The sequence below is a fragment of the Bufo bufo genome, chromosome 7 (genome assembly GCF_905171765.1).
Source record: "Bufo bufo chromosome 7, aBufBuf1.1, whole genome shotgun sequence".
Lineage (NCBI taxonomy): Eukaryota > Metazoa > Chordata > Amphibia > Anura > Bufonidae > Bufo > Bufo bufo.
The window spans coordinates 111,247,494-111,273,048 of NC_053395.1; the positions used below are offsets into that span (position 1 = coordinate 111,247,494).

Genomic DNA, 25,555 nt, shown 5'->3' on the forward strand with positions numbered 1-25,555 from the left:
GTTGGGGAATGTGTTTTGGGGTGTCATTTTACATATACCCATGCTGGGTGAGAGAAATATCTTGGTCAAATGCCAACTTTGTATAAAAAAATGGGAAAAGTTGTCTTTTGCCAAGATATTTCTCTCACCCAGCATGGGTATATGTAAAATGACACCCCAAAACACATTCCCCAACGTCTCCTGAATACGGCGATACCACATGTGTGACACTTTTTTGCAGCCTAGGTGGGCAAAGGGGCCCATATTCCAAAGAGCACCTTTAGGATTTCACAGGTCATTTACCTACTTACCACACATTAGGGCCCCTGGAAAATGCCAGGGCAGTATAACTACCCCACAAGTGACCCCATTTTGGAAAGAAGACACCCCAAGGTATTCCGTGAGGGGCATGGCGAGTTCCTAGAATTTTTTATTTTTTGTCACAAGTTAGTGGAAAATGCTTATTTTTTTTTTTATTTTTTTTTTCATACAAAGTCTCATATTCCACTAACTTGTGACAAAAAATAAAAAGTTCCATGAACTCACTATGCCCATCAGCGAATACCTTGGGGTCTCTTCTTTCCAAAATGGGGTCACTTGTGGGGTAGTTATACTGCCCTGGCATTCTAGGGGCCCAAATGTGTGGTAAGGAGTTTGAAATCAAATTCTGTAAAAAATGACCTGTGAAATCCGAAAGGTGCTCTTTTGAATATGGGCCCCTTTGCCCACCTAGGCTGCAAAAAAGTGTCACACATCTGGTATCTCCGTAATCGGGAGAAGTTGGGGAATGTGTTTTGGGGTGTCATTTTACATATACCCATGCTGGGTGAGAGAAATATCTTGGCAAAAGACAACTTTTCCCATTTTTTTATACAAAGTTGGCATTTGACCAAGATATTTATCTCACCCAGCATGGGTATATGTAAAAAGACACCCCAAAACACATTCCTCAACTTCTCCTGAGTACGGAGATACCAGATGTGTGACACTTTTTTGCAGCCTAGGTGGGCAAAGGGGCCCACATTCCAAAGAGCACCTTTCGGATTTCACAGGTCATTTACCTACTTACCACACATTTGGGCCCCTAGAATGCCAGGGCAGTATAACTACCCCACAAGTGACCCCATTTTGGAAAGAAGAGACCCCAAGGTATTCGCTGATGGGCATAGTGAGTTCATGGAAGTTTTTATTTTTTGTCACAAGTTTGTGGAATATGAGACTTTGTATGAAAAAAAAAATAAAAAAAAAAAATCATCATTTTCCACTAACTTGTGACAAAAAATAAAAAATTCTAGGAACTCGCCATGCCCCTCACGGAATACCTTGGGGTGTCTTCTTTCCAAAATGGGGTCACTTGTGGGGTAGTTATACTGCCCTGGTATTCTAGGGGCCCAAATGTGTGGTAAGGAGTTTGAAATCAAATTCAGGAAAAAATGAGGAGTGAAATCCGAAAGGTGCTCTTTGGAATATGGGCCCCTTTGCCCACCTAGGCTGCAAAAAAGCGTCACACATCTGGTATCCCCGTACTCAGGAGAAGTTGAGGAATGTGTTTTGGGGTGTCTTTTTACATATACCCATGCTGGGTGAGATAAATATCTTGGTCAAATGACAACTTTGTATAAAAAAATGGGAAAAGTTGTCTTTTGCCAAGATATTTCTCTCACCCAGCATGGGTATATATAAAATGACACCCCAAAACACATTCCCCACCTTCTCCTGAGTACGGAGATACCAGATGTGTGACACTTTTTTGCAGCCTAGGTGGGCAAAGGGGCCCATATTCCAAAGAGCACCTTTCGGATTTCACAGGTCATTTTTTACTGAATTTGATTTCAAACTCCTTACCACACATTTGGGCCCCTAGAATGCCAGGGCAGTATAACTACCCCACAAGTGACCCCATTTTGGAAAGAAGAGACCCCAAGGTATTCGCTGATGGGCATAGTGAGTTCATAGAACTTTTTATTTTTTGTCACAAGTTAGTGGAATATGAGACTTTGTAAGAAAAAAAAAAAAAAAAAAAAATCATCATTTTCCGCTAACTTGTGACAAAAAAAAAAAAGTTCTATGAACTCACTATGCCCATCAGCGAATACCTTAGGGTGTGTACTTTCAGAAATGGGGTCATTTGTGGGGTGTTTGTACTGTCTGGGCATTGTAGAACCTCAGGAAACATGACAGGTGCTCAGAAAGTCAGAGCGGCTTCAAAAAGCGGAAATTCACATTTTTGTACCATAGTTTGTAAACGCTATAACTTTTACCCAAACCATTTTTTTTTTACCCAAACATTTTTTTTTTATCAAAGACATGTAGAACTATAAATTTAGAGCAAAATTTCTATATGGATGTCGTTTTTTTTGCAAAATTTTACAACTGAAAGTGAAAAATGTCATTTTTTTGCAAAAAAATCGTTAAATTTCGATTAATAACAAAAAAAGTAAAAATGTCAGCAGCAATGAAATACCACCAAATGAAAGCTCTATTAGTGAGAAGAAAAGGAGGTAAAATTCATTTGGGTGGTAAGTTGCATGACCGAGCAATAAACGGTGAAAGTAGTGTAGGTCAGAAGTGTAAAAAGTGGCCTGGTCTTTCAGGGTGTTTAAGCACTGGGGGCTGAGGTGGTTAATCTCTCTGTATTGTTGAAACGGAGATGAAATAACCATTTATTAAAAATGTTACAAAAAACCACATGCTTTCAAAGGGTGTCCTAATTTTTTCACATGACTGTATCTCATATCTGAGGCCAGCTTCTCTGTTCTCTAAACAGAAGAAAAAGCAGCCTGAGCAATAAGCTAAAGGTGGAGCACTCACCACCCAGTGGTTGGTTGTGATGTGTATTACAGTTCTTTGTTTAGTTACAGTCTCGCGATATTATGTTGTTTTGCAGTCAGGACAAAATTGACACCACTTCCAGTTTGGAGATCATGTAAGAGTGGATGCATCTGTATATACTAATGTTTTTTTTTTTTTTTCTTACAATGGAACTCTATGGTGACGGATGACACTGTATGGTATCTGTTTGAGGCATCCATTAACGCATACATTTTTTGTACACGTTAAACGGATAGGAAAATCGTGACATGAACAAAGGGGTGGGCGATATAGACAATATGCAATATAAATGATATAAATTTGGCCAACGATAGAGATTTCGATTATATCGCCATATCGCGGTGCAACATGGCATGCGCCGCTCTTGGCATGCACCATGTTCTCCTGAGCCGTAACAGTGTGTGCAGCTGCCGCTGACCACCAATGAGAACAGACTAGGAGGAGGAGGGGAGGGACTGTGGCCACTCCGCCACCAATCAGAACAGAGTAGAAGGAGAAGGGACTGTGGCCACTGCGCCATCAATGAGAACAGAGAGGAGGAGGGTAGGGACTGTGGCCACTGCGCCACCAATGAATATCTAATATATAAAGCTGAGTGTATGTGTGTGTGTATGTCCGCTAAAGGAATCCGCACCGTCGCATTTACAATCACGAAATTTGGCACACAGGCACATCAGGTGTCCGGGAAGGTTTTAGAACATGACTCAGCTCTCTAGGACGTACAGATATTCCCCAAAAATACATTAGCCAATAGAAGCTTGGTCACATGACCCTTATCAGCCAATAGAAGCTCGCAGGTCCTCCAGTCTCCACATATACAGTTTTACTTCAGGTTTCCATAACAACCCAGCCATTTATTTTAACTGCTGTAGATGAGTTTTAACCTCTTGGGGACATATGACGCACAGGTACGGCATGATGTCCCGGTACTTAAGGACACATGACTTACCGACACGTCATGTGTAGTTCCGATCACCGCCGGGCGGTGATAGGAACTGGGTGCCTGCTGAAATCAATCAGCAGGCACCCTGGGAAAATGCGCGGGGGGATCTGCGGGTGGTTGCGGCGGTGCCATAGGGTCCCCGTGCGGCTGTAATGGGGACCCGATGGCATAGAAGGCAGCGCGATGCCTTCCTTAGGCATCGGCGCTGCCTTCCGGTGAAGAGCCTGTGAGATCCAGCCCCCTCGATCTCACAGGCAGGAAGCAGTATGAGTAATACACACTGTATTAATCATACAGCCAATGCATTCCAATACAGAAGTATTGGAATGCATTGTAAAGGGGATTAGACCCCCAAAAGTTCAAGTCCCAAAGTAAGACAAAAAATAAAGTGAAAAAAAGTTTTAAAAAAGAAAGTTTTCCCCCCAAAAAATTAAATGTTTCAAGTAAAAAAAAAAAAAACTTAATTTCCCCCAATAAAGTAAGAAAAAATTGTTAAAAGATAGGGAAAAATAAGTTGACATATTAGGTATCGCCGCGTCCGTATCAACCGGCTCTATAAACCTATCACATGACCTAACACCTCAGATGAACACCGTAAAAAATAAAAACTGTGCTAAATAAAAAAAAAATTGTCACCTTACATCACTAAAAGTACAACAGCAAGCGATCAAAAAGGCGTATGCCCACCAAAATAGTGCCAATCAAACAGTCATCTCATCCCACAAAAAATTAGACCCTAACTAAGATAATCGCCCAAAAACTGAAAGAATTATGGCTCTCAGAATATGGAGACACTAAAACATGATTTTGTTTTGTTTCAAAAATATTATTGTGTAAAACTTACATAAATAAAAAAAAGTATACATATTAGGTATCGCCGCGTCCGTAATAACCTGCTCTATAAAAATATCACATGAGCTAACCCCTTAGGTGAATACCGTAAAAAAATAAAACTTAAAACGGTGTAAAAAAAGCCATTTTTTGTCACCTTGCATCACAAAAAGTGTAATAGCAAGCGATCAAAAAGTCATATGCACCCAAAATAGTGCCAATCAAACAGTCATCTCATCCCGCAAAAAATAGTTTATTTACAAATGCCTATGCAGGCGTTGAACCTATCTTGCCCCAGGTAAAAAAAAATAATACTTCACTTTTATTAATACTTGAGATTAAAATCTAAATGTGAATGTGATATATTTTTTATTTTAATTAACGAACCAAAATAACAAAGAAGGTTAAAAATCCAGTCACCGCTCCACTGAAATATTGGTCAGTGAATCAGGGGGGAGACCATGTGCACTCTCTCTCACCCTTATCACTTTACAGGCAATATGCTGCCCTCACACTGCTTGCAGTGCTACTGCCAACTGAACTAGGTTGTCAATCCAACCATGTAGTTGTGGGAGCAGTGATGCGTCAACCCACTGTGAGATCAACACATTAGATCATCACATGTGCTTTAAACTGACAGCTATCCTAATGGCAATAGACTCTGCAAGCAGGAAAAGCACGGTTTTGATGCAGTGTCTAACTACTTAGTAGGCCTAACATTGAAAAGTAGGCCAGCCGGACTACTGTTGGCTAGTTAGCAGTGGAGTGAAGCGCTGAGTTAAAAACTAAGACTGCCCCCCGACATGTTTCACCAGACTTCTGGCTTCTTCAGGGGTAAATGGGCAGCAATGAGTGACCCCATGCGACTGGTGGATTAAATATATCATATTAGGATTGACAGACCCGGCATCCTATAATATATATAGCAAAAACCAACCAACCAATTGTGTCTAAGAACACACCCCCACAAACAGGAGTGAAACGCCAATCCGAATCGTCTGCTGGATTCGTCATCACTGACGCGCTATCGTCATCAGCAGTGCGCTATCAGAGTCACCTGCTGGAATCGTCATCAGTGATGTCCTATCGTCCAGATCCCTGTGCGTACACTTAGAGTGTCGGAGCTCATATTGTTAAACTGCGCATGCGTGCAGACTGACTCTAAAAGAGGAGAGAACTGTGCGGACCGTGGCTGCGCCGACACTTAAGGCGAGAGACAGTAAACCGTGTGCGATCTGCCCTGTGAATACACTGTACAGAGTGAGGCCGCGCATGGACTTGGAGGTGAATGGGCATAAAATAAACATTCAGTTGACCATCCAAACGCCACCCTATAGATGCACTTTTCATGTGTATCTGTGGTGCGGATATTATAAAATGCTAATTGTTACATTAAATATAGTATAACATAAACAAATTGTGTTATAATAGTATATCGACCACAGTGCCACAGCTGCACAATTAGGAGGATGGCATTATTATTTAAAGTGGTGATACATGTTGGTTTTTATCAGGTGGATATATTCATGTTTTTACCATAACTGCATGATTAAGGGGATAGTTTTATTATTTAGAGTTGTGGTACATATTGGTTTTTAACAGGAGGCTATATCCATGTTCTTGTTGCAAATAGGTGGGCACTATATCTTCCAACAGAGGATGTAATTAATCGACACAGTACTAGGGATACACTGAAATTTTGGCTCTTATATGTATATACTTGTATAGGTGTCCACTGACACTTGAAAGGTAGAAAACATAAGGTAAAAATGCATTGATTCACTAGTTTTTACCACACAAAACCCCTCCTTCATTCTCAAAGAAAAGCCGTGAAGGCAAAACCCTCATTGAGCCCTTTTGGGTTGAGACTGTCAAGCCGGTAGATCCACCTAGTATCTTCTTTCAGAAGGATGACATCCAGGTTATGTCCCAACTATGAATATGCTATTGGTATAGGCTCAACAGCCTTTGATTTTAGGGACCCATATTGCCCACTAACCCCTCCTTTTCTTACCTAACCCTACAGGTGACCAGTGTCATATGGCAGGTTTCCTTTCGAATGTACCGTCCTCAAATTTCAATATCACAGAGGCAGCACAAGTGTTTTCCACTGGCTGTCTCCCTATCAATACCACGGATATACAAGTAGCATTCAGAGAAATATATAAGACCTATAAGCAATATGTTAGAGCCCAGTGGGAAGTTGCAAGTCTAGACACCTACTAGCAACAGGGCCTGGTGTTTAGGGGCATGCGAATTAACATTGTCCCACATTCACACCAAGACAATGCCACCTTCATTAAGGGTTGGCAACAACTACTAACAGAAAATTCATTACGGATGCAACAATACTTGCTGGAATATGAGAGATTAGCTTTGACTAGAACAGCTAAGCAATTGGAGCAAGAAATAGCTCAGATCCAGAATCTTAGGTCCAATTCTGAATTTGCTGCACAGGAATCGCGGCTACAGAAGCATATTGAGTCCTTTCAAACCGAAATAAAAGAAAGAAAACACAATAAATACATTAGAGACAAAAGGGATTTTGACACAGGTCAGGTCTATTTCAATAAGCCCAGTACTGTTAATAGTCAAGCTAAAAGATATAATACTAACAGGCCAAACGCCTCGCAATCTGACTTTTCTGAGTCAGATTGGTCAGGATTAGAGAACCGACCCACTAGAAATCCTGTGGGGACTAAACGTAAATATAGAGCACGAGGACCGTCCAACCAAAGGAAGGCACCCGCCCCTCAGATAGGTACAGTAACACAAACGGGTCAAACTTTGCAAGGCTTTCAGGGATCTATTCCAGCACCAAATGCAGTTTCGACAGTGCCAGTTCCCGTCTCACTAGAGAATTCGCAGCAGTATGCCTCCACCTCTGGAGGACAACTGTTACCCTCGGCAGCATCTGGGGCTTTCTGTGCTTCATCCTTAACAGTGTCCTCTGCAGTGGCACCTACGGCCCTCCCCTCTTTTTTAGGCCAGGGCCCAGCCCTGAGAGACAGGGAGAAGTGGGCATACAATGTAAAGACATAGATGACCCACTTAGGGTTATCAATCTTTCAGCTTTAAATTGGAACCCAGGCACCTTAAGATACTTAGTAGAGGTTTATCATTTACACCCACTCCAGCCTTTGAATGTTTTAACTGGGTCAAGGACATTAACCTGTTCGCAAGAAAGCTTGCCCTGCATAAATAATTTAATCAACAATCCAGAGACTTCCAGCGAATGCAGGCCAAAGAAAAAGAGGCCTTGGCCATTCTGGAATCACTGGACACACTCGATGAGAATGCCCATGATCTAGTTGAGGCACCTTTGTCATCACTAAGACCACAATCAAAATACACGCCTCCATTCTCTCAGTACGGGAATATAGACACCTTTGTCCAGTTAGTGACAAGGGATCTAAAAACCCTTAGTACCAAAATACCCAATACACAGCTTAATTTAGAGGTGGATAAACAACAGGCACTAGATGAACTTAGTAAGAATGATGATTTGGTAATAACACCCTCGGACAAGGGTGGAAACGTTGTCCTTATGGACAAACTAGACTATAAAAAGATGGTTGAAGACTTGGTTAAACAAACAGATACCTATCAGAAGCTGGATTACAATCCAACAGAAAATTTTCTGGGTGATCTGAAAGTGATACTCTCTGCAGCGAAGGAGGACAAGCTCATCTCTAAAGAGGAATTCAAATACCTCTTTAAGATGCACCCAACGACTACCACTATTTATGCCATCCCTAAGGTGCATAAACAAAGACGACCGGTCCCAGGTAGACCCATAGTATCTGGCAACAACAGTATGACTGAGAATATCAGTCAATACGTAGATGAGTTTATAGCACCATTTGTACCCAGCCTACCATCATACATTAGGGACACCAAGGATATGGTCATCAGGCTCCAGGATATACAGGTTACCTCACAAACCAAGTTAGCAAGCCTCGATATTGAGGCCTTGTATACGAACATTAGACACGATTTAGGGATTAAGGCAGTCTCTTCTTTTCTTTCCACCAAGAGCACTCTATTCTGTGCACACAATGAGTTTATTTTGACTCTCCTCAAATTTTTACTCGCGCACAATTACTTTCTTTTTGACGGACATTATTATTTACAATCGGTTGGCACCGCGATGGGAAGTAAATGTGCACCAAATTATGCTAACCTCTTCTTAGGGTGGTGGGAGGACACTATTGTTTTTACACATGATTTATCGGATTTCACAAAGCACATACTTTTCTGGGGTAGATACATCGATGATGTACTAATACTTTGGGAAGGCACCACTGATAAGTTTCACCAGTTTGTTCAAACCCTCAATACCAATTCTATTGGTAAGACATTCACTTCTGAGATTCACGATAACACTATCACGTTCTTGGATCTCAAACTTATCCTGGACCCTGATGGCCAAATCCAGTCTGAGATCCATCGCAAACCCACAGCGACGAACAATTTACTACAGTGGAACAGCTATCACACGAGACCACTCAGAAAGGGAATACCTGTGGGACAATATATTAGGGCCCGCAGGAACTGTTCAGATAATGGCAGTTTTATCAAAGAGAGCAAAACTCTATATGAGCGCTTTCGTGCAAGGGGATATCCTAAAAAGGTTTTACACCAGGCATATGCCAGGGCAAGTAACATCAACCGGACAGAACTGCTAAATGCCGCACACAAAGGTCCCGATGCACATGTTGTCAGGTGCATTGGCACCTTTGATGCCCAAAACAATCAAATGTTCCGGATTCTGAAGAAACACTGGCATGTCCTGTGGGTGGACAATGATCTGAGGGCAGTCATTACGCAGAACCCCAGTGTTACCTACCGTCTAGGTAGGAATTTGAAGGATGCACTGTTCCATAGTTTTTACAGTCCTGTACAGCCAAAAACCACTTGGCTAACATCTAATATAGTGGGTACCTACCCGTGTGGGAACTGTGTCTCCTGCCCTCTTGTGAGAAGATGTCGATCCTTTGTCAATCCTGTGGATGAGAAAGAATACCACCTCAGGCAATATATTAATTGCAGACCAAAGGCATTGTATATGCCATCCAATGTCCATGTGCTAAGATTTATGTCGGTAAGACGTCTCAAGAGTTTAGGAGAAGGATCTGCCAACATAGAAGTAGTATCAACACTAAGGCAGATACGTCTATCTCCAGGCATGTAAGGGATTATCATGGTGGAGATCACAAGGTGCTTAAATTCTGGGGAATTTGTAAAAAAAAAACCTAGGTGTAAGAAAGGGTGATCTGGATGTCATCCTTCTGAAAGAAGAAACTAGGTGGATCTACCGGCTTGATAGTCTCAACCCAAAAGGGCTCAATGAGGGTTTTGCCTTCACGGCTTTTCTTTGAGAATGAAGGAGGGGTTTTGTGTGGTAAAAACTAGGTCATCAATGCATTTTTACCTTATGTTTTCTACCTTTCAAGTGTCAGTGGACACCTATACAAGTATATACATATAAGAGCCAAAATTTCAGTGTATCCCTAGTACTGTGTCGATTAATTACATCCTCTGTTGGAAGATATAGTGCCCACCTATTTGCAACAAGAACATGGATATAGCCTCCTGTTAAAAACCAATATGTACCACAACTCTAAATAATAAAACTATCCCCTTAATCATGCAGTTATGGTAAAAACATGAATACATCAACCTGATAAAAACCAACATGTATCACCACAATAAATAATAATGCCATCCTCCTAATTGTGCAGCTGTGGCACTGTGGTCGATATACTATTATAACACAATTTGTTTATGTTATACTATATTTAATGTAGCAATTAGCATTTTATAATATCCGCACCACAGATACGCATGAGAAGTGCATCTATAGGGTGGCGTTTGGATGGTCAACTGAATGTTTATTTTATGCCCATTCACCTCCAAGTCCATGCGCGGCCTCACTCTGTACAGTGTATTCACAGTGTATTCGCCCTAAGTGTCGGAGTAGCCGCGGTCCGCACAGTACTCTCCTCTTTTAGAGTCAGAGTCTGCACGCATGCGCAGTTTAACAATATGAGCTCCGACGCTCGAAGTGTTTGCGCAGGGATCTGAAGGACAGGACGTCACTGATGACGATTCTAGCAGGTGACTCTGATAGCGCACTGCTGATGACGATAGCGCGTCAGTGATGACGAATCCAGCAGACGATTCGGATTGGCGTTTCACTCCTGTTTGTGGGGGTGTGTTCTTAGACACAATTGGTTGGTTGTTTTGCTATATATATATATATTATAGGATGCCGGGTCTGTCAATCCTAATATGATGTATTTAATCCACCAGTCGCATGGGGTCACTCATTGCTGCCCATTTAACCCTGAAGAAGCCAGAAGTCTGGTGAAACATGTCGGGGGCAGTCTTAGTTTTTAACTCAGCGCTTCACTCCACTGCTAACTAGCCAACAGTAGTCCGGCTGGCCTACTTTTCAATGTTAGGCCTACTAACATAAACCGTGCTTTTCCTGCTTGCAGAGTCTATTGCCATTAGGATAGCTGTCAGTTTAAAGCACATGTGATGATCTAATGTGTTGATCTCACAGTGGGTTGACGCATCACTGCTCCCACAACTACATGGTTGGATTGACAACCTAGTTCAGTTGGCAGTAGCACTGCAAGCAGTGTGAGGGCAGCATATTGCCTGTAAAGTGATAAGGGTGAGAGAGTGCACATGGTCTCCCCCCTGATTTATTGACCAATATTTCAGTGGAGCGGTGACTGGATTTTTAACCTTCTTTGTTATTTTGGTTCGTTAATTAAAATTAAAAATAAATGTTTCACATTCACATTTAGATTTTAATCTCAAGTATTAATAAAAGTGAAGTATTAATTTTCACCTGGGGCAAGATAGGTTCAACGCCTGCATAGGCATTTGTAAATAAACTATTTAAATAAACCTTACCCAGGTTATGTCCCAACTATGAATATCCCTCAAAAAATGAAACCCTACCTAAGATAATCGCCCAAAAACTGAAAAAACTATGGCACTCAGACTATGGAGACACTAAAACAGGATTATTATTTTTTTTTGAAAAATGAAATCATTGTGTAAAACTTACATAAATAAAAAAATAGTATACATATTAGGTATCTCCGCGTCCGTGACAACCTGCTCTATAAAAATATCACATGATCTAACCTGTCAGATGAATGTTGTAAATAACAAAAAATGTATAATATAAAGCAACCAAAAATCATATGTACCCTGAAATAGTACCAACAAAACTGCCACACTATCCTGTAGTTTGTAAAATGGGGTAACTTTTTTGGAGTTTCTGCTGCAAAAATTTCTTTGTGCATCAGGGGAGCTTCAAATGGGACATGGTGTCAAAAAACCAGTCCAGCAAAATCTGCCTTCCAAAAACCGTATGGCATTCCTTTCCTTCTGCGCCCTGCAGTGTCCCTGTACAGCAGTTTACAACCACATATGGGGTGTTTCTGTAAACTACAAAATCAGAGCGATAAATATTGAGTTTGGTTTGGCGGTTAACCCTTGCTTTGTAACTGGAAAAAAAATATTAGAATGGAAAATCTGCCCAAAAAGTTAAATTTTAAAATTTTATCTCCATTTTCCATTAATTCTTGTGGAACACCTAAAGGGTTAACAAAGTTTGTAAAATCAGTTTTGAATACCTTGAGGGGTGTAATTTCTCGAATGGGGTCATTTTTGGGCGGTTTCTATTATGTAAGCCTCACAAAGTGACTTCAGATCTGAACTGGTCCTTAAAAAGTGGGTTTTTGAAAATTTCTGAAAAATTTCAAGATTTGCTTCTAAACTTCTAAGCCTTGTAAAATCCCCAAAAAATAAATTGTCATTCCCAAAATGATCCAAACATGAAGTAGACATATGGGGAATGTAAAGTAATAACTATTTTTGGAGATATTACTATGTATTATAGAAGTAGAGAAATTGAAACTTAAAAACTTGCAAATTTGGTATTTTTTTATAAATAAAAAAGATTAATTTTTTACTCCATTTTACCAGTGTCATGAAGTACAATATGGCCTGGATAAGTAAAAGCGTTTTAAAGTTATCACCACATAAAGTGATACTGGTCAGATTTTCAAAAAATGGCCTAGTCCCTAAGGGTTTAGGGCTCTTTCACACTTGCGTTCTTTTCTTCCGGCATAGAGTTCCGTCGTCGGGACTCTATGCCGGAAGAATCCTGATCAGTTTTATCCTAATGCATTCTGAATGGAGAGAAATCCGTTCAGGATGCATCAGGATCTCTTCAGTTCCGGAACGGAACGTTTTTTGGCCGGAGAAAATACCGCAGCATGCTGTGCTTTTTGCTCCGGCCAAAAATCCTGAACACTTGCCGCAAGGCCGGATCCGGAATTAATGCCCATTGAAAGGCATTAATCCGGATCCGGCCTTAAGCTAAACGTCGTTTCGGCGCATTGCCGGATCCGACGTTTAGCTTTTTCTGAATGGTTACCATGGCTGCCAGGACGCTAAAGTCCTGGCAGCCATGGTAAAGTGTAGTGGGGAGCGGGGGAGCAGTATACTTACCGTCCGTGCGGCTCCCCGGGCGCTCCAGAGTGACGTCAGGGCGCCCCAAGCGCATGGATGACGTGATCGCATGGACACGTCATCCATGCGCATGGGGCACTTTTACGTCATTCTGGAGCACCCCGGGAGCCGCACGGACTGTAAGTATACTGCTCCCCACTACTACTATGGCAGCCAGGACTTTAATAGCGTCCTGGGTGCCATAGTAACACTGAACGCATTTTGAAGACGGATCTGTCTTCAAATGCTTTCAGTTCACTTGCGTTTTTCCGGATCCGGCGTGTAATTCCAGCAAATGGAGTGCACGCCGGATCCGGACAACGCAAGTGTGAAAGAGCCCTTAAAGGAAATCTTTCACCAGGATAATTGCTATTGAAGTAAAGCCATAGCCTAATTGCACTTAGTACCTTATTTCCAGATGTGCCTTTGTTCCAGCAATAGATGTTTTTATCCTCTGAAAATACAGTTTATTTGATATGCAGATGAGCCAGTAAGGTGCCCAGAGGGGCGTCACTCTTCCAGGAAGGAGCCCAGACACGCCCCCTGCCACAATGTGTCCACCCTCAAAAGACTTAAAACCCCGCCCCAGGTCCCACTAAGCCACGCCCCTGGTCCGGTTAGACCACGCCCCCCACTAATGAGCCAACGGGGATTGAAAATATGAAGGTAAAAATCAACTTCTGTCAGCTGCAGGGGTGGGAGGGAGGGTGACTTTCTCCCTGCAGCTCACACTCACTTAAGCTCCACTACACTTAGGCCTCATGCACACGACCGTTGTGTGCATCCGTGGCCGTTGTGCCATTTTCAGTTTTTTTTCGCGGACCCATTGACTTTCAATGGGTCCGTGGAAAAATCGGAAAATGCACCGTTTTGCAGCCGAGACCGTGATCCGTGTATCCTGTCCGTCAAAAAAATATGACCTGTCCTATTTTTTTGACGGACAACGGCTCACGGACCCATTCAAGTCAATGGGTCCGTGAAAGAACACGGATGCACACAAGATTGGCATCCGTGTCCGTAGGTTACTTTCATACATACGGATCCAAAGATCCGTCTGCATAAAAGCTTTTTCAGATCTAAGTTTTCACTTCGTGAAACCTCATTTCCGACAGTATATTCTAACACAGAAGCGTTCCCATGGTGATGGGGACGCTTCTAGTTAGAATACACTACAAACTGTGTACAAGACTGCCCCCTGCTGCCTGGCAGCACCCGATCTCTTACAGGGGGCCGTGATCAGCACAATTAACCCCTTCAGGTGCGGCACCTGAAAGGGTTAATTGTACTATCATATCCCCCTGTAAGAGATCAGGGCTGCCAGGCAGCAGGGGGCAGACCCCCCCCCCCCCTCCCCAGTTTGAATATCATTGGTGGCCAGTGCGGCCCCCCCCTCTATTGTAATAATAGGTTGGTGGCCAGTGCGGCCCCCCCTCCCTCTATTGTAATAATTCGTTGGTGGCACAGTGTGCGCCCCCCATCGGCCCCCCCTCCCTCTATAGCATTAACAACATTGGTGGCCAGTGTGCGGCCTCCCATCTCCCCCCCTGGTGGCAGCGGAGTTCCGATCGGAGTCCCAGTTTAATCGCTGGGGCTCCGATCGGTAACCATGGCAACCAGGACGCTACTACAGTCCTGGTTGCCATGGTTACTTAGCAATAGTACAATAGTAGAAGATTCATACTTACCTGCTGCTGGCGTCTGCTGCGATGTTCGTGTCCGGCCGGGAGCTCCACCTACTGGTAAGTGACAGGTCTGTGCGGCGCATTGCTAAATGAACTGTCACTTACCAGTAGGAGGAGCTCCCGGCCGGACACAGACATCGCAGCTCCCAGGTAAGTATGAATCTTTTACTATTGTACTATTGCTAGTAACCCGCTGCCACCAATGATTGGGGGGGGGGGGGGAGATGGGAGGCCGCAAACTGGCCACCAATGTTGTTAATGCTATAGAGGGAGGGGGGGCCGATGGGGGGCGCACACTGTGCCACCAACGATTTATTACAATAGAGGGAGGAAGGGGAGGGGGCGCACACTGTGCCACCAACGATTTATTACAATAGAGGGAGGAAGGGGGGGGGCGCACACTGTGCCACCAACGATTTATTACAATAGAGGGAGGAAGGGGAGGGGGCGCACACTGTGCCACCAACGATTTATTACAATAGAGGGAGGAAGGGGAGGGGGCGCACACTGTGCCACCAACGATTTATTACAATAGAGGGAGGAAGGGGGGGGGCCGCACTGGCCACCGATGATATTCAAACTGGGGAGGGGGGGGGGTCTGCCCCCTGCTGCCTGGCAGCCCTGATCTCTTACAGGGGGATATGATAGTACAATTAACCCCTTCAGGTGCGGCACCTGAGGGGTTAATTGTGCTGATCACGGCCCCCTGTAAGAGATCGGATCCTGCTAGGCAGCAGTCATGTACACAGTTTGTAGTATATTCTAACTAGAAGCGTCCCCATCACCATGGGAACGCCTCTGTGTTAGAATATACTGTCGGAAATGAGGTTTCACGATCTAACTCATATCCGACAGTATATTCTAACATAGAGGCGTTCCCATGGTGATGGGGACGCTTCAAGTTAAAATATACCATCGGATTGGAGAAAACTCCGATCCGATGGTATAAAAGGGACTTCAGACTTTACATTGAAAGTCAATGGGGACAGATCCGTTTGAAATGTAACCATATTGTGTCAACGTCAAACGGATCCGTCCCCATTGACTTGCATTGTAATTCAGGACGGATCCGTTTGGCTCCGCACGGCCAGGCGGACACCAAAACGACTTTTTTTTTCATGTCCGTGGATCCTCCAAAAATCAAGGAAGACCCACGGACAAAAAACAGTCACGGATCACGGGAAAACGGAACCCCGTTTTGCGGACCGCAAAAAAATACGGTCGTGTGCATGAGGCCTTAGGCTCCATTCAGACGTCCGTAGTGCATTGCGGATCAGCAATACACCCAGCCGGCACCCCCATAGAAATGCCTATTCTTGTCCGCAATTGCGAACAAGAATAGTACATGCTCTATTTTTTTCCGGAGCTGCAGACCGGAAGATCGGGGCCGCGCTCAGGAAATGCAGATGCGGACAGCACAAATCTCTTCCGGCCCCGTAGAGAATGAATGGGTCCGCACCTGTTCCGCATAATTGCGGAATGGATGCGGAACCATTCTACGGACGTGTGAATGGACCCTTAGAGTGAGCTGTTCAAAAGGCCACGCCCCCGATCCGGTTAGGCCACGCCCCCTCCCACTCCTCAGCAGACAGATTGAAAAAATGAAGTTAAAAATCACCTTCGGAGACTGACGTGACTTCCGGTTCCGGCGCCGCCATGTGAAGCAGCTCGGTGCAGGAGCTCCCCGACTGCCAGCCACAAACCGAGACATACTGCCCGTGCGACTGCCTCTCTGAAGTAGGGAGCGGGACCGCAGGGTGCGACCACGCTGTATGGATCGCTACCTTGTAAACATGGGCAAAAAACTCAAGAGCAGAGTGCTACCATCACCGCTGCATGAGGACGAGATGCCAGCCAGCATGGCGCCGAATTCAGACGCGGCGGACTTAAGCGCGTTCCAGAGTCAGCCGGAGCAGATAGCAGAGAGAAAGGAGACGCAGAATATCATGCCGGAATCCCTGATTAAATATATAGATTACAAGGCGCTTGCAGTGGAAGTCGCTGCCCACCTGGCTCCTGACCTGGGGAAACCTTGGCCTCTTCAGTCACCCATGTCATGCAACAGCTGCAGGACACTGTGCAACAACATGATGCCAGATTAGATGTGGCTGAATCCTGAATACAGGTGATGGAAGACACGGCAGAATCGATCCTCCACAAACTGCATAAGGTGCTCACGGAAAACAAGAGATTGTGTGAGAAGGTGGAGGACTTAGAAAATCGCTCCAGACGCAATAACTTGAGATTGGTGGGGCTGAAGGAGGCGATACCGGCGGGGGAGTTACTGGCTATCTGCGAAAACGAGCTACCCGGGGCCCTGGGGATTTCGCGCCATTGCAAGGTGGAGCGCGCACACAGAGTGGGCCCGAACAACCGCAGTGATGACCAGCAACCAGTCAGACCCAGGCAGGTCATTATGCGGTATTTAGATTACTCCGACAAGGAGGCCATCCTCAGAGCTTACAAAGCGAGTAAAGGCCCTGTCATGCTGAGAGGGGCGAAGATATTAATTTTTGGGGACTATTCTGCGGAAGTCTCTAGGAGAAGGAAGGCTTTCTCGCCGATCTGTACGCAACTATACAACAGGAAGGTCAAATTCGCACTGGTATACCCAGCATCTCTTCTAATCTACCGTCCGGATGGCTCCTCTACGTTATACCATTCGCCGGACGAGGCTTCCAACTCCCTAGTAAGAAACACGCCATCCCATCGGGAAATGTCGGGGACGCCGAGTCATCGTGATCGGGACTGGGGCTTGAACGGCCATACGGAGGACCCGTTGTTGGCGGGACCACACGAGCGACCCACTGTGGATCGAATCGGCGTGAGCTCGAGCCAACGTCGTGAGATTAGATGAACTGACTGCGGAGCCTGGCGAAGTACTCCATTGCCCAGGTCCAGGGGACAATATGGACTCCAGAGCGTTTAGGCGGTATGTGGTGGGGTCGGCCTGTTGGATGAGGGTGGCCGGGGGCAGATTTGCTCCCGTAGGGATGTTAAGGTCTCACTTGATCCCTGGGGCCCCGGCTCTCCCGAATCCGAGAGGCGGATCCACTGACTCGGTGTGCCCTGCCATTATGTCATGTCATTTTTATTGTTATATACCGGAATGGATGCGTGTGGTAGGGTTTGGCCTTTTCCTTTCGGGTTGGGGAAATCGGGGGCACAAATTTGCTCCCGCAGGGAAATCGTTTTTCTCACTGATCCCTGGGGCCCCGGTTTTCTTGATCCGGATGGGTGGGCTGATGGTTGGGACACGCTACACCACATTCTTAATGTTGATATGCTCTGCTCGGTTACAGTTAAAGTTGGAAACGTGCTCTCAGTAGGTTGGTAGTTAGGGGGGGCGTGGCGATCATAACATCTTGATCGTGCGCTTACGCATGGGGAAAAAAGCGAAGTCGCTAAAAGATCAAAAATGGCCTTTAAGGTCATATTTAGGGCCTAATATATTCAGGCTCTGCATTTATTGTTGTTGTTTTTGTTATATTGCAGGGATTTTGGGAAATGTTAATTTTGTATTTAACTATTGGATGTCTGCCTCTCCTCATCTCCGCATGCAAATTGGCACACAGCGGGAACCACCATGAAAATAGTATCCTGGAATGTTAAGGGGTTGCGCTCCCCTCAGAAGCGTAAACAAGATACTCCGGCATCTTAAAAACCTTCATGCTGACATAGCCCTCCTACAGGAGACGCACTTATCAGACGAGGATTATGTCAGGATGAGGAGGATGTGGGTGGGTACCGTGGTGGGTTCCGCTGCAGTCAATCGCAAAGCGGGAGTGCTGATCTTGATACATAAGAATTTGTCCTCCACTGTTCTAGAACAGTCGTGTGACGACGAGGGGAGATGGTGTGTAGCGAGGATCTCGCTGGGATCGGATGAATTCACGATCTACAATGTTTATGCCCCTAATGGAGACAATAGGCCCTTTTTATCTAAATTAGCCGGGATTATTGCCAAAGATGGGTCATCCAACAAAGTGGTGGGGGGAGACTTTAATGCTGTGCATTCCTCGAGGGAGCATGAAGAGCGCCTATCCGTAGTGGAGGGGGGACTGGTAAAATTTATGGATGATACAGCACTGATAGACTCCTGGCGGCTCTCAAACCCTGATAGTAGGGAGTATACTTTTTACTCCAACCCCCACGACTCATGGTCGAGAATCAATTACCTTCTTACCTCCAGCGATCTAACAAACAGGATCTTAGGAACCAAGATAAACGATTTGATTATATCAGATCATGCCCCCATCTCCTTAAATCTAGCAGAAAAACAGCCCAGGGGTTCAGACATCATATGGCGCTTCCCAACATTCTTATATCACGATGAGAACTTTGCGGATCTACTCAGGGGTTGGTATTGGGAATACAAGGGGGATAATAGCTCACACCAAGACTCACCATCTATTTACTGGGATGCAGCTAAAGCGGTGCTAAGAGGTCGCATAATGGCATATACACAGGGACTCAAGAGGAAAGTGGCTCAAGAATTAACAAAACATAGTCAGGTGCTCCGTTCGGCTTATACGGAACATGTGACCAGGCCCTCAGAACAATCTAGGATACAATGGAGGGTAGCCAGGGAAAATTATGAATTGTGAGAGAAGGGCAAAGATGGATATGTCAATTTCCACGGCCAAATTTTTTAGGGAAGGTAATAAGTCAGGCAGACTCTTGGCGTCATTAGTGAAAAATGCTAGGCGACAGCATCACATCACGTCCATAGCAGACCCTCGGGGTGAGGTACACAAAAAGCCAGAGAAGATTGTATCCGTTTTGCGCGACTTTTATGCTAAGTTGTATGAAGATCCGGGCCCAATTGATCCAATGTCCGAGTTCTTTCTGAAGTGTACCACCCTCCCAGCACCGTCGCAGGCCCAGCTCGAGGCTTTAAACTCGCCAATCACGGACTCGGAAGTCCTGAAGGCAATCAAAAACTCGAAACTACACAAGGCACCAGGACCCGATGGGTACTCCATAGAATTTTATAAGATGTCGGCGGGAGAAATAGTGGAGCCTCTCACTAAGGTTTTTAATGGTGTCCTCACGGGCTCACCCTTGTCCTCCTCAGATAATGTGGCTTATATTAAGTTAATTCCCAAGCCCGGGAGGGGGGAGCTGCTTCCTTCGTCGTACCGTCCCATCTCACTTATCAATGTCGATCTAAAGATAGCAGCGAAAATAATGGCGGATAGACTCTCTCTGGTGATGCCTGATCTAGTATCCCCATCCCAGTCGGGATTTATCAAAAATAGAGCAGCAGTTTTGAACATCCGCAAAGTCCTCACAGTACTTGATGCAGTGAAAGGGAATCTTGATAGATCTGTTATGCCCTCGTTAGTTGCATTTGACGCGGAAAAGGCATTTGATAACGTGAGATGGGACTGGTTAGACAGGGTCTTGGACGAAATGCAGATTTCCGGTCCCTTTAGAATATTTGTATCAGCACTCTATAGCGAACCCAGAGCCAGAATCTCGACACCCGGATTCCTGTCACTGCCCTTTAAGCTAGCCAGAGGAACGCGCCAGGGCTGCCCCCTCTCGCCATTATTATTTAATATAGCCTTGGAGCCGTTGATTAGGCTGCTGGAGGAGGCAAATATTTGTCAGGGCATAAAAGGTAGGGAAAGTGGAGGTGAGGACCTCGTTATTTGCTGATGACCTTCTCATTTTTCTTTCCGACCCGTTGTCTGACCTAGAGAAAGTATTGCGACTGCTGGCCTCATTTGGCCCGGTTTCAGGCTTTAAAATAAACTTAGACAAATGTATGTTACTCACACTGAGAACTTCCTCGCCAAAACTCAAACTGCCAGAGTCATGTAATCAGATAGTAGTAGCGGAAACCTATATCAAATATCTAGGCATCAAAATAGGGCGATCTCTAGAATCACTTTATGCTCTAAATTATACCCCCTTATTTAAAGCAATAAAGAAAGATCTTGACAGGTGGAAAAATCTCCCATTGTCCCTAACAGGCAGAGGACATCTTATCAAGATGATCTGTTTCCCGAAACTCCTGTATCCTATGCAAACACTGCCATTGCTCTTGACACACTCTGATGTCAGGGGTATTCAATCCATGTTTACATCTTTCTTATGGTCAGGGAAAAAACCTAGGGTGGCCCTATCTAAGCTAATGTTGCCCAGGTGTCAAGGGGGTTTGAACATCCCAAACATACGGCTGTACAATCTGGCTTGCCTATTCAGGCATTGCCTGGATTGGACGTATAATACTCACTTTTACTCCAACCCTAGTCTGGAACAGCAATTGGCGGGTGAATGGCCGTTGGTAAACTTACTGCACACTAGAAGACAGGCACTTCCACCCCATTTAAAACACTCTCTGATTTTACGAGACACCATGGTCACTTGGAAGGAGGTGCGTAAATTAGCCAAGAGACCATTTCTAGCTTCCAGAAACTTGGTACTATGGAGGCACCCCGAATTCCCCTTAGGAGCACAAAACAAAATGTTTAAAACATGGAGATCTAGAGGAATACACACATTTTTAGATGTGCTCCACATATCTGAGAAAAGATATAGGACATTCTCAGAAGTATATGACAAATATGGTCTTGGTGGTTCCCAGTTTCTTGCCTACCAGCAACTTATACACTTCTGCAAACAGAGACTGTTTGACGTTTCTAGCGAATGTACAAACCAATCTCTGGCATTTTCACTGACGCAAGGCGATGCTAGATACTCTATCTCTCATATATACCTTGTTATAAGAGAATCAGCGGATAAGAAGATAGAGGCCGGCCTTTTCAAAAAATGGGGGAGAAAACTGAAGGTGTCGTTGCCAGTAGAGGAAGTTTTGACGGGGTGGATGAGAGTTTGTAAGGCGGTGCCTTGTGAAAAATGGAGAGAGTCACATTTCCGTTTCATACATTCAGCGATTTACGCATTCAACATATCAAGAAGGAGCCCAAAAGAAGGTTATTTAACAAAGTGCCCGTAATGCGGTGCAGAGCAGGCAGACTTATTACACTGTATGTGGGAATGTACATCTGTTCAGACCTTCTGGAAGTTGGTGTCTGGTTGGATCAAGGGCACATGGGGGGAATCACTAGCTCACAGCCCCGGCACTTTACTTTTACACATTTTTGAAGGCACCGCAAAACCCAGGTTGATTGTTGATGTAGCCCTGCTGATATCTCTCCGTGGCCTTCTAAATTGTTGGCTCAAACCTAACACACCTCAAATTAGTGAACTGATTTCCCAAATGTCTCACTTCATGTACATAGACAAACTTGATACGGAGCATCAAAAAGGGAAAAAAAACAAAGGAATTCTTCCGTAAATGGCAAACCTTCATTGAAAAACATCTTCCACGGAGAGATATCACGACACTAATGGCATCATTTAGGTATACAGAGTGGTACTCAAAGGCAGTGTTGACTGGGAGCATTGGGAGATTAGCAGGTGATACCCGGGAGTCGGGCCCGGTGCCACAACCCACGTAAATAAATTCCGGCTGACTCAGTCTAGCATACTGTATGAGGGGGGAGTAGGAGTAGGTACAGACATCCTTTAGGGTGGGGTGGGAGGGTTAAGGAGGGAGGGGGGGGAGGTTATTGTTTAATAAATGCTTACTTATATTTTTCTTTCTGCACGTGCTCAACATTGATCACCCTACCTTGACATGTATGCAATATGTCTATTATTCTTGTAATGTGTGATGTATTACTTTTTCTGCTCACCAATATGTGACGTGCAGTGAAATTGTCATGTAAAAGGATTTATTATAAATAAAATTAAAAAAAATGTTTAAAAAAAAAATAAAAATCACCTTCTAGGTCCCACTAAGCCACACCCATATCTGGTTAGGCCATGCCCCTCCACTTCTTAGCCGACAGGGATTTAAAAAATGAAGGTAAAAATCGATTTCTGTCAGCTGCAGAGGTGGGAGGGAGGGTGACTTTCTCCCTGCAGCTCATACTCAGACAGTACAGTGCTGCTGGTTACGAATAGTCGGACGGCAATGCGTGAAGGTATGGGTGCACGGTTAGCGGACATCACTCCGAATCTGCCGTCTTAGAGTGAGCTGTTCAAAAGGACACGCCCCCGATCCAGTAAAGGCCACTGTTAAGGGGGCGGGCCCCTGTGGAGGTCACTGTCAAGGGGGTGGTATGCTGTGAAAGTCACTGTTAGGGTGCATTCACACAACCGTATTTTTGGCTCCGCATCCTTTCCGCAATTTCATTTCAATGGGGCCGCAAAAAATATAGAGCATGTCCTATTCTTGTCCGCAATCGCGGACAAGAATAGGCATTTCTATCATAGGGCCGGCTACATTCACACGGCCGGTATCCGTGTTTTGCGGATCTGCAATTTGTGGACCGCAAAACACATACGGTCGTGTTAATGTAGCCTTAAAGGGGAAGGATGCTGTAAAGGTCAAAGTTAAGGGGGTGGTCTGCTGTGAAGGTCCAAGGGGTGGGGGGCTGTGGAGGTCACTGTTTTGGGTGCGGGGTAGTGTTGGGCGATATACCGGTGTTCACGATATACAGCGGAATTAAAAAACGGCGATATGGCGATATCGCTGTTTCCTCATTACCGCTGTATTTTGTGACGTCATCGAAGCGGTCATGTGCGCTGACCGCTTCTAAATCTGCATCCGCCCGCCCCTGCACCTTGCATAGCGCTGAGTACAAACACATTACTTCCACTCGCTCCTTCTTGCCCTGCCTCCCTTATTCAAGTCTCCAGACTCCACCCACCATCTGACATCACCATCCGTCACCCACCCGTGCCGGTTCTATGTGGCGAACTCTGTGTGAGTACTGGGTGTCTCTGGAGAGACTTTTCCTGCGGCTGCCTCGCTCGTGTGCTCTGATGACAAAATTAGAAACTTACTACTTCCCGCAGCGGGCCGCCCCCGGCTCTTCCTCCTCCTTGCTCCCATATTCAAATCTCCGCCCACCGACATCTGATGTCAGAATCAGAGCACACAAGCGAGGCAGAAGCGGGAAAAGTACAGTCCTGATCAAAAGTTTAAGACCACTTGAAAAATGTAAAAAAAAATCATATTTTACATTGTTGGATCTTAACAAGGTTCCAAGTAGAGCTTCAACATGCAACAAGAAGAAATGAGAGTAAGACAAAAAAAAAATTGAGCATTCAATTAATTGAAAATAATGATTAAACTGAAACAGGCTGTTTTTCAGCTGATCCAAATTTTAGGACCACATGCCTTTAAAAGGCCAAATCTGTGCAAAGATGTGGATTCATTGTCATTTTCTGTCAGGTAGTCACACGTTGTGATGGCAAAGGCAAAAAAACTCTCCCTTTTTGAATGTGGTCGGGTTGTTGAACTGCATAAGCAGGGTCTCTCACAGCGAGCCATCGCTGCTGAGGTGGGACACAGTAAGACAGTCATTTGGAATTTCTTAAATGATCCTGAGGGTTATGGAACAAAAAAGTTAAGTGGAAGATCCAAAAAAATGTCATCAGCACTGAGCCGGAGGATCCAATTGGCTGTCCGTCAAGACACTGGACGATCCTCAACCCAAATTAAGGCCCTTACTGGTGCTGACTGCAGCCCCATAACCATCAGACGGCATCTGAGACTGAAGGGCTTCAAAAACAAAAAACGTATTCAAAGACCTTGTCTCCTTGAACGCCACAGAAGAACTGCTTGTTTTGACTTTGCCTGAGAGCACCAAACATCGGACATTCAAAGGTGGAAGAAAGTTTTATTTTCTGATGAGAAAAAAATTTAACCTTGATGGTCCTGATGGTTTCCAACGTTACTGGCATGACAAGCAGATCCCACCTGAGATGTTTTCTACGCGCCACAGTAGAGGGGGCGCCATAATGGTCTGGGGTGCTTTTTCCTTCAGTGGAACAATGGAGCTTCAAGAAATGCAGGGGCGTCAAACGGCCGCTGGCTATGTCCAGATGTTGCAGAGAGCATTCCTCATGACTGAGGGCCCTCGTCTATGTAGTAACGACTGGGTTTTTCAACAGGACAATGCTACAGTACACAATGCCCGCAGGACAAGGGACTTCTTCCAGGAGAATAACATCACTCTTTTGGCCCATCCTGCGTGTTCCCCTTATCTAAATCCAATTGAGAACCTTTGGGGATGGATGGCAAGGGAAGTTTACAAGTTTATAAAAATGGACAACAGTTCCAGACAGTAGATGGCCTTCGTGCGGCCGTCTTCACCACTTGGGGAAATGTTCCCACTCAGCTCATGGAAACGCTTACATCAAGCATGCTGAAACGAATTTTTGAAGTGATAAACAATAACGGTGGAGCTACTCATTACTGAGTTGATGTTTGGAAGTTGGATTTCTGTTTTGGGCTGGTTTAGTTTTTTTGGGAGGTGTGGTCCTAAACTTTTGATCAGCTGAAAAACAGCCTGTTTCAGTTTATTCGTTGTTTTCACTAAATTGAATGCTCAAAAAATGTTTTGTCTCACTCCCATTTCTTCTTGTTGCATGTTGAAGCTCTACTTGGAACCTTGTTAAAATCCAGCCATGCTAAATAGGATTTTTTGCCATTTTTCAAGTGGTCTTAAACTTTTGATCAGGACTGAATATCGTAAAGTATTATTGTATGTATGGTGGCCGCCACAAGACTTTATTTATTATAACATCTCCTTGTGGCGCCCGCCCCCTGCAGTGTAATGTCTCCTTGTGGCCCCCATACAGTGTAATGTCTCCTTGTGCCCCCCCGTACAGTATATAGTCTCCTTGTGGCCCCCCATACAGTATAACGTCTCCTTGTGGC

General features: G+C 44.7%; 1 long non-coding RNA gene across 1 annotated transcript in view; it reads right to left on the reverse strand.

Annotated features, from left to right (window-relative positions):
• Nucleotides 1–9,533: 9,533 nt before the first annotated feature.
• LOC121008107 overlaps nucleotides 9,534–25,555 on the reverse strand; it is a 98,793-nt gene continuing 82,771 nt past the window's right edge. Inside the window, exon 3 of the long non-coding RNA XR_005780518.1 lies at nucleotides 9,534–9,591. This is a non-coding gene — a long non-coding RNA (uncharacterized LOC121008107). The remainder of the gene's footprint in view (nucleotides 9,592–25,555) is intronic.